Source organism: Octopus bimaculoides, chromosome 1 (genome assembly GCF_001194135.2).
Source record: "Octopus bimaculoides isolate UCB-OBI-ISO-001 chromosome 1, ASM119413v2, whole genome shotgun sequence".
Taxonomy (NCBI): domain Eukaryota; kingdom Metazoa; phylum Mollusca; class Cephalopoda; order Octopoda; family Octopodidae; genus Octopus; species Octopus bimaculoides.
Window position 1 is genome coordinate 150978868 of NC_068981.1, and position 7201 is coordinate 150986068.

Sequence of the window (7201 nt, forward strand, 5' to 3'; positions counted from 1 at the left end):
ATACATACATACATACATACATATATATATATATATATGTAAATAGAGATAAGCAAGCGAGATCAATATACAAAGTACAGTAAATACAAACATGCATATATGTAATACATATAAAAAGGTCCGACTTACACAGAATACAAATGATGTAGAGAATTAAAGGGCTGATGAAATATATATGTGTGTGTGTATAAACGGTCACCTAAATGGCACACTAAAATATTTTTTGGGCAATAATATTTAGTGTAGTCGTTCATTGTGGTCAGTCCGATTATTATCAGTGGTTTCACGTCTATTGATTCTCGGAGCAATATAGATGACTCATAAAAATTGCTCGTTGGAGGCACAGAATCTCTTTACAAATGGCGGTAAAACACACTTAGTCAGCCAGGCTAGTGAAAAAAAGAAAGAAGAGAAATAAGGCTCTGAAACGAAATTCTTCGAAGTAAAATTCCGTTTTGGATGAGATGGATTTATCTCCCTTTGACTGGTTCCATTTGTGTCCGTACAATGTCCTTTTATGCATTATTTCCGTTCACGAGTTAGTAAGCGGAGAATTCCAGGTCTCCAGCACGAATTTTCTCTGATGTGAACTCCAGCTGAATAGCTTACATTTGGAAATTTAGGGTTAAGAGAATTTTCTTCAATTCCAGAAGTGAGATGTTTAGCCAGTGCCCTCATGTGAGAATATTTACGTTGAAGACATGGAAATTCCCCGTCTGCTGACTAGTAGACGGAATTCTTACGTAAACTGACCCTTTCTGGATACAAATGAAATCAATAAATGGGAGATAACACTATCTCACTCAGAAGGTTTCTTTCCTACCCAGCATTTCATTTAATGTGTAATTTTCACAATCCAGATTGAGTAAAACATCTCCATTAGTAAGAAGGTTATGTGCTTCCAGCCATTAGCTCTAGTGTGATGTCACTATTGCTAAGAGCAGTAATAGACGTAAAACCAATGGTGACATTTTGACTGATCTTAACCAACGGTGTGTTTGTAATTACGGTTATTTCACTCACATTTATCGTACAACTATCTCACATATATGTCTCCCAGTCTCTATTGTTTTACAAGGAATATCATTCCATCTGTAATTGTATGGCATCAAACCTACACAGTTTTCGACGCTATCACTATTGGAGGGATTATTCTTTGCCCCAAAATCAAAAGTTTTTGCTTCTCCATTCTGCCATACAAAGATCTTAATCTTTGCACAATCAAATATAGAAATGGCAACCTTCATCCGGCTTTGGAGCTGAAAACAAACGCAAAAAGAAAAAAAATATATATATATATTGATTAATAATCGGTTTGTTGGAACTAGCTTATAATTCGATGTATGTTTGACCATTATATTGTCTTGTTGCAATAGTAGTAGTAGTAGTTGCTGCTATTGTTTAGTCCCTGTTTAGCACTGATAAGTTATGGCATTCTGCCTTATTTGTGTTGTCAGTGCATTCTTGACTGTATTCTATTATTCGAGAAACAGTTGATCGCCATCTTTCGTAAGTTGAATGGTCACTCAGCGTAGATATTTTCACACACTGAGCCGCAGCCCACCGAGCACTTGCATATGATTCCCTGGTATGCGCCAAGTTTTTAGGGTAGTCGGAAAACTACAAAATATTTTGAAGCGTGGCAAAATGCAATGCGCATCGCCATCCTCGTTTGAAAACAATACTTATAAATAGAAACGGACATGCGAACATTCGTACCTAACATTTCAAAATCTAACGGACGATCATATTTAACCTAATTCAGCGTGCCTTGAATTGGATGAATTTGAAAATCGGCATAATTGGCTAAAACATATTTCCACGTTTCTAATACAAATATAAACGTAATAACCTGTTTCAACTAAAATAAAACTAGCAATCTTAACATTCATGTATACTGGTTTCAGTAATTGAGCTGTCTTAGTCTTAGAACTGTCTTAGTTACACTGTCTTAGTCTTATAACTAATGTATAGAAAATATGGCAATTTGCAAAATAGAAATGAAATAAAGACGGCTTAGGAATGCTGAAATCAGATTTTGCCGGAAGAGTGTTATCTGATGAAATAAGTGTTCCGTCAGAGTCGATTTAATCGACTTTTGCTCCCCAAATCTTTGTGCTTTGAGTAAATAACAGAAATCAGTATATCTAGGAAGCCGGAATTTACTGGCTTATCGAAATAGATAGAGCCATTATATATACAAAATTTACATGGGTAAAAGAAGTTTCAATTAATATCTTAATCAAATACGATTTTCTCATGGTTAATAAATGAGGTGATTATAGTGAAAGAGGTAGCAAAAACAACCGTAGCAGTAATGGTAGCAACAGTAACAGTATTATTAGTATTGGTAGTAGTAGTAGTAGTAGTAGTTGGTTTTGTATAGCCTCGGGTTGCTCTAAGCAAGAAGACGACTTCATATGATAGGCATCTCATTCTTGACACCAGTTTTTTTGTACATAACTAACTACCTGCACGAGGCCTTATATGTCGTTCTTTTCTCGTGACGGTAGGTGCGATTTAAAGATAATTTATTTAACTGTTATTTCTAACCGGTCGAATAACACTGATGTCCCGAGAAGTATTGTATTTGACAATCTTAAGGGATTACATTCAGAAGAGCCAGAGAATGGAAAGTTCATTTGCTCATGATTTTTTTTTTTACCAAATATATTACTTAAGAGAAATATAAGATAGGATTCTTAAACCCCAAAATTAACAACAAGCATTTACTGTTATAATTTTATTTCTGATTGTTCTTTTTTTCCTTTCTTTTGATAGTTTCATAAAATATTAAGCTAAGACAAATTGTTAACGACTTTTTACATTGTGAATTTATATCCCGCCCAGGTCAGCTTCATCTTATGTTTCTCCGCTATGAATGTAATAGACTACAAGACACCCGCCTCAGAGTCATAACCTGCCGTATATATTAATATAAATTATATGCTTGTTATTAACGTAGATGCTGAAATCTGTTTATCGATCTTTGTGGCTTGAAAATCTGTACATGTTCAACATATATATGTATATATATCTAATTATTTACAAATGAAGAGTGTCGAACTAACTAATGTAGTAGGTAAATTATTTATTTAGTCTCTTTGCATATGAATTCACTACTGAAGAGACTTAACCTTTCATATTATATGAATTTGAAGGGATGCTTCTTATGAATTCGCTGATCAGTTTAATCGACACTAAAGTTTCACTATTAGCATTGACGCTGCGTCGATTAAGACCAAAATCAAAATTCATAAAGAGATTAATTTCGTTGAGACTATGTTTATATTGTCAGCAATATTCCTGTAATAAGGTAACTCAATGCTCTAAACCGTCATGACACAACTGTCGTTATTAATATTGAAGAGGATGTAGTCCAAAGGATGTTCCATCATACGAAAACATTGGTTCAAAAATTACATTCTGTAAAATCTCTAACATTTTATAACAATACGATTTATAACAAAACATTTCCATTGTCTCAACGTTCTACTCGAATATGTTTGTGTAACTAACAGAACAAAATCTAAAATAAATCATTACTTAAGTATTTTTTAACTGGCAAAGTTATTTTCTTTTGTAACTCATTGACAATAAATGACAATATAATATAAGTCTTTAAAACATATATATGAAATTAAATGGTTGCATTCGATATTTTATCAAAAATTGGTGCATTTTCTCATCGAAAAAGAAATAATCAGAGTAGAAAGTACAAATAAGAGAAAAATTAGAAGTAAAACGGAATGTAATTTGCAAAATGGCATAAAATTTTAATTCAAAATATTAAACAGTTATAATTTATGATATTAGATATATATTTTGGTTACATTTGTATGTGTGTGTGGAGAGAGAGAGAGAGAGAGAGAGAGAGAGAGAGAGAGAGAGAGAGAGAGAGCGTTTTTGTGTGTGAATGAGTGTGTATAAAACAGTAAAATGCTACTCACACACTGATACTAGTACTGTTTGTAGATAGTTCATTACTTCTAAATTTCTAATGTGAATAAGTTGTCCCCGATCCTTATTGCAACTGTCTGCAGCTTCATTCCATGATGCTTTCGTCGAACCTATTTGATAACATAATCTCAATTCTGGTTGGTAAGTGTAGCCGGCTGACGTCGGACATTCAGCTTCAGGAAGACATGAGAAATATGTTTCTTGTGTTAGGTTATTTGGTAAAGTAATAGCTTATTCTAATTTCAGGTCTCTATTAACCATTAACTGACTTAGAAATATTGTCTCTTACCCAGTGCACCTCAGCTGAAACTGATTTGTATCTGTATACTGGCAAGTAGAATTTATAGACACTTCCATTCCAGTTTTGCTTTTGCATGCACAATAAATCTCTTTCCAGAATTTTCTTTTCTTCAGCACTCTCTCAACCTCCCGTCAACATAGTTAGCATCTCTAACAGTTTCTTTATCCACCAAAATGCAAGATAGTGTAACCAAACGATATTCCAGCCAGCAACATTAGAAATGCATGCTTAAGAGCTGGTGCTAAACTTGCCTATTTTGATAGTTCTCACCTCTTTATGAACGTGTATATAAACAGGTTATTGCATCATTGAAGCTTAAAGAAGTAACCTTTCTAACTTTAATGGTTACATAAATGGCTATATACATTTTAACATATTTATATAAACACAGTGCTGTAACGTTAGATACATAGAAAAAGCGAAGTAACCTTTCAAAATAATTCACACACAAAACGTCTGTAGATAGAACAGGATAACAGTAGAATATCATTTGTAAATTTTGAGGTATTTCATTAAAGAAATCCAGTAATGATATGAGTGTGAAAGTTAGCGTAATGAAAATGGAAAGTATAATGAAACTGAGAGATGACTGTGCATACAGGGTTACGAAATAAACAACCATAATATTGTAATAAATGACTAAATTAAGAAATGCGGTATGCACACTATGTCATATACTTTGAATACAATAGAATTATAATACAGTGGTGATGTTTGCACAGTTAAGAGGTCCACTTTGTAATTACGGTATCTTGAGTTTAATCTCACTGTACATTACCCTAAAATGTATTTTCTGTCATCTACGTTGAATAGAAAAAAAGTGTAATTGGAACCTCTCTATGTTCGTTCGACCTTCTATAACGAACAGCCAAACCCCACTGAAATCACATCCTCGTCTTAGGGAAAGAACGCATAAGATAATATATGTTCTAGAAAGCACTAAAACACATGAGATAATTACGGTGGAAATGCTTTTGATCATTTTCTAACAGGATTAACCTTAGCTTCTACAACAACAATGAAATGAACAGCAGCAACAACACATTTAAGGGAAACTTAAAGTAATCTCAAAGAAATATATGGAAAGAAAAAATGTCAAAAGCACAGCTAGGGATATTACTGGTGCTGCTTCAATTACAAGAACACTCAGAATGAATAAGTGGAAGGTAAAGAATAAAAGAAAAGAAATGCATAATTATTCTTCAAGCCAACAATTACAAAATGCACTCTTATACACTGCAAATACTCAGCAACTACACTGCAGCGATTATAATTAGTTTTATTTAAATACTAAATGAAATAATACCAAATAACATTCCATGAGTGTTGGGGACAGGTATGTGTGGGTGTATGTGCGTTTGTATGTGCGTGTTATTCAGCAGTTATCAAATTTATTTGAAAAGTGTCCTGCATTGTGAGTTATGTGATATTTGATGATACTGTAATATTTCAATATGTATCACCAGAGAGCTTGTTTTATCTATCAACATCAATGAATTTATGTAATAATAAAACCTCTCTCTGTTGGAGACATCGAAGTAATATATAGGCACAAACGTTTGTTTTTTCTAAATACATAGCTAGAAGTTACATTGCATACAGCCCTATACACACAAAGCTTAATCCTATACAATGCACACATGCACATACTCGCACTCTACGACACACACCGGTACAATACGAACCAAAAAATAAGTGACCTCTATGTGGTTGCAGCCAAATCATCTTCATATAATATCCCACTGTGTTAGGAAAAAAAAAGTCGAGATTAAATAGGCCTGGTCTCATTACAGTTTAAAATATGACATTATGACAGAGTAAATGACATTAAGAATAACTATACTTGAACAACATGAGTAACACGATCCAAAAAGAACCTCTATATAATCGTTTGACCTGCAAGAAATAGAAGTTAAATTTCCCTCAGACGATAGATAGCGCCATCGATATGAAGGGTAAGCTTTAAATAACAGACACAACTAGAACGCCTTTGAACATTGGTTTTCTTGAAGAGGGTTTACTAGAGGTTGAAGAAAAATATAAAAATATGCACAACACGTAAAATAGAAAAGAATCTCAAAAACTACTCACGGACTTGTAGCGTGGTGTAAATACTGTTTGCAGGAATGTTGATGAACGATGTGGCACCAGGTAATTGCTTGACTTTACGTACGATACATACTTCATTGGAAACGCTGTAAATAATCATACCACATTCAGAATACGTCATACAGTGAGAAAAGCATTCAATTTTTGATCGGATGTTTGACATCTGAATTATTTTGTCGTCTTTCTCTGAAAGTTACCTTACTTCCTAAGCCTATTTGGAATAATAGCATTGAGAAAGTAATTGCGTAAAGATTTGCTTTATGAATGTCGTTACTAACTGAGAAGCAATCCATATTTCTTTATAATATTGTGATAGATGGAACTTCAAATGCTTTACTAGTTATTAAAGGATTATTACTTCTCTCAGAGAAAAATAAATCTCTTTTCTGCTATATTTCTTATTAAATAATCGTCCTGATTTTACTTCTCGCTCTCTCTCTGTTATATAACAGAAGCGAAAATGTTTCCTGAAACAAATGAAAAGGCGTGACTCTCTGGTCAAGGATCTTTTCTCAAAGCCTTACTCCGAGTACTTATAATGACAACTTTTCACTGTTTGTTCTAAATTATAACATACACACACGCACACATATATACATATATGATAATCTGCTTGTTCGTTCACCCGTTATACATCAGTTAATCAAAGAGGTTGAGGTGGAGTAAGTGAGAGATGAAGTGTGAAAGAAGGAGGAGGAGAGAAGAAAGAAGAGAGGAAGAAGTAAAGAAAATTGATTAATATTAATACACTTACGCCAAATGGTCACGCAATCAGCTGAAGGGAGAGGCAAAGAACGAGAGAGAGAGAGAGAGAGAGAGAGAGAGAGAGAG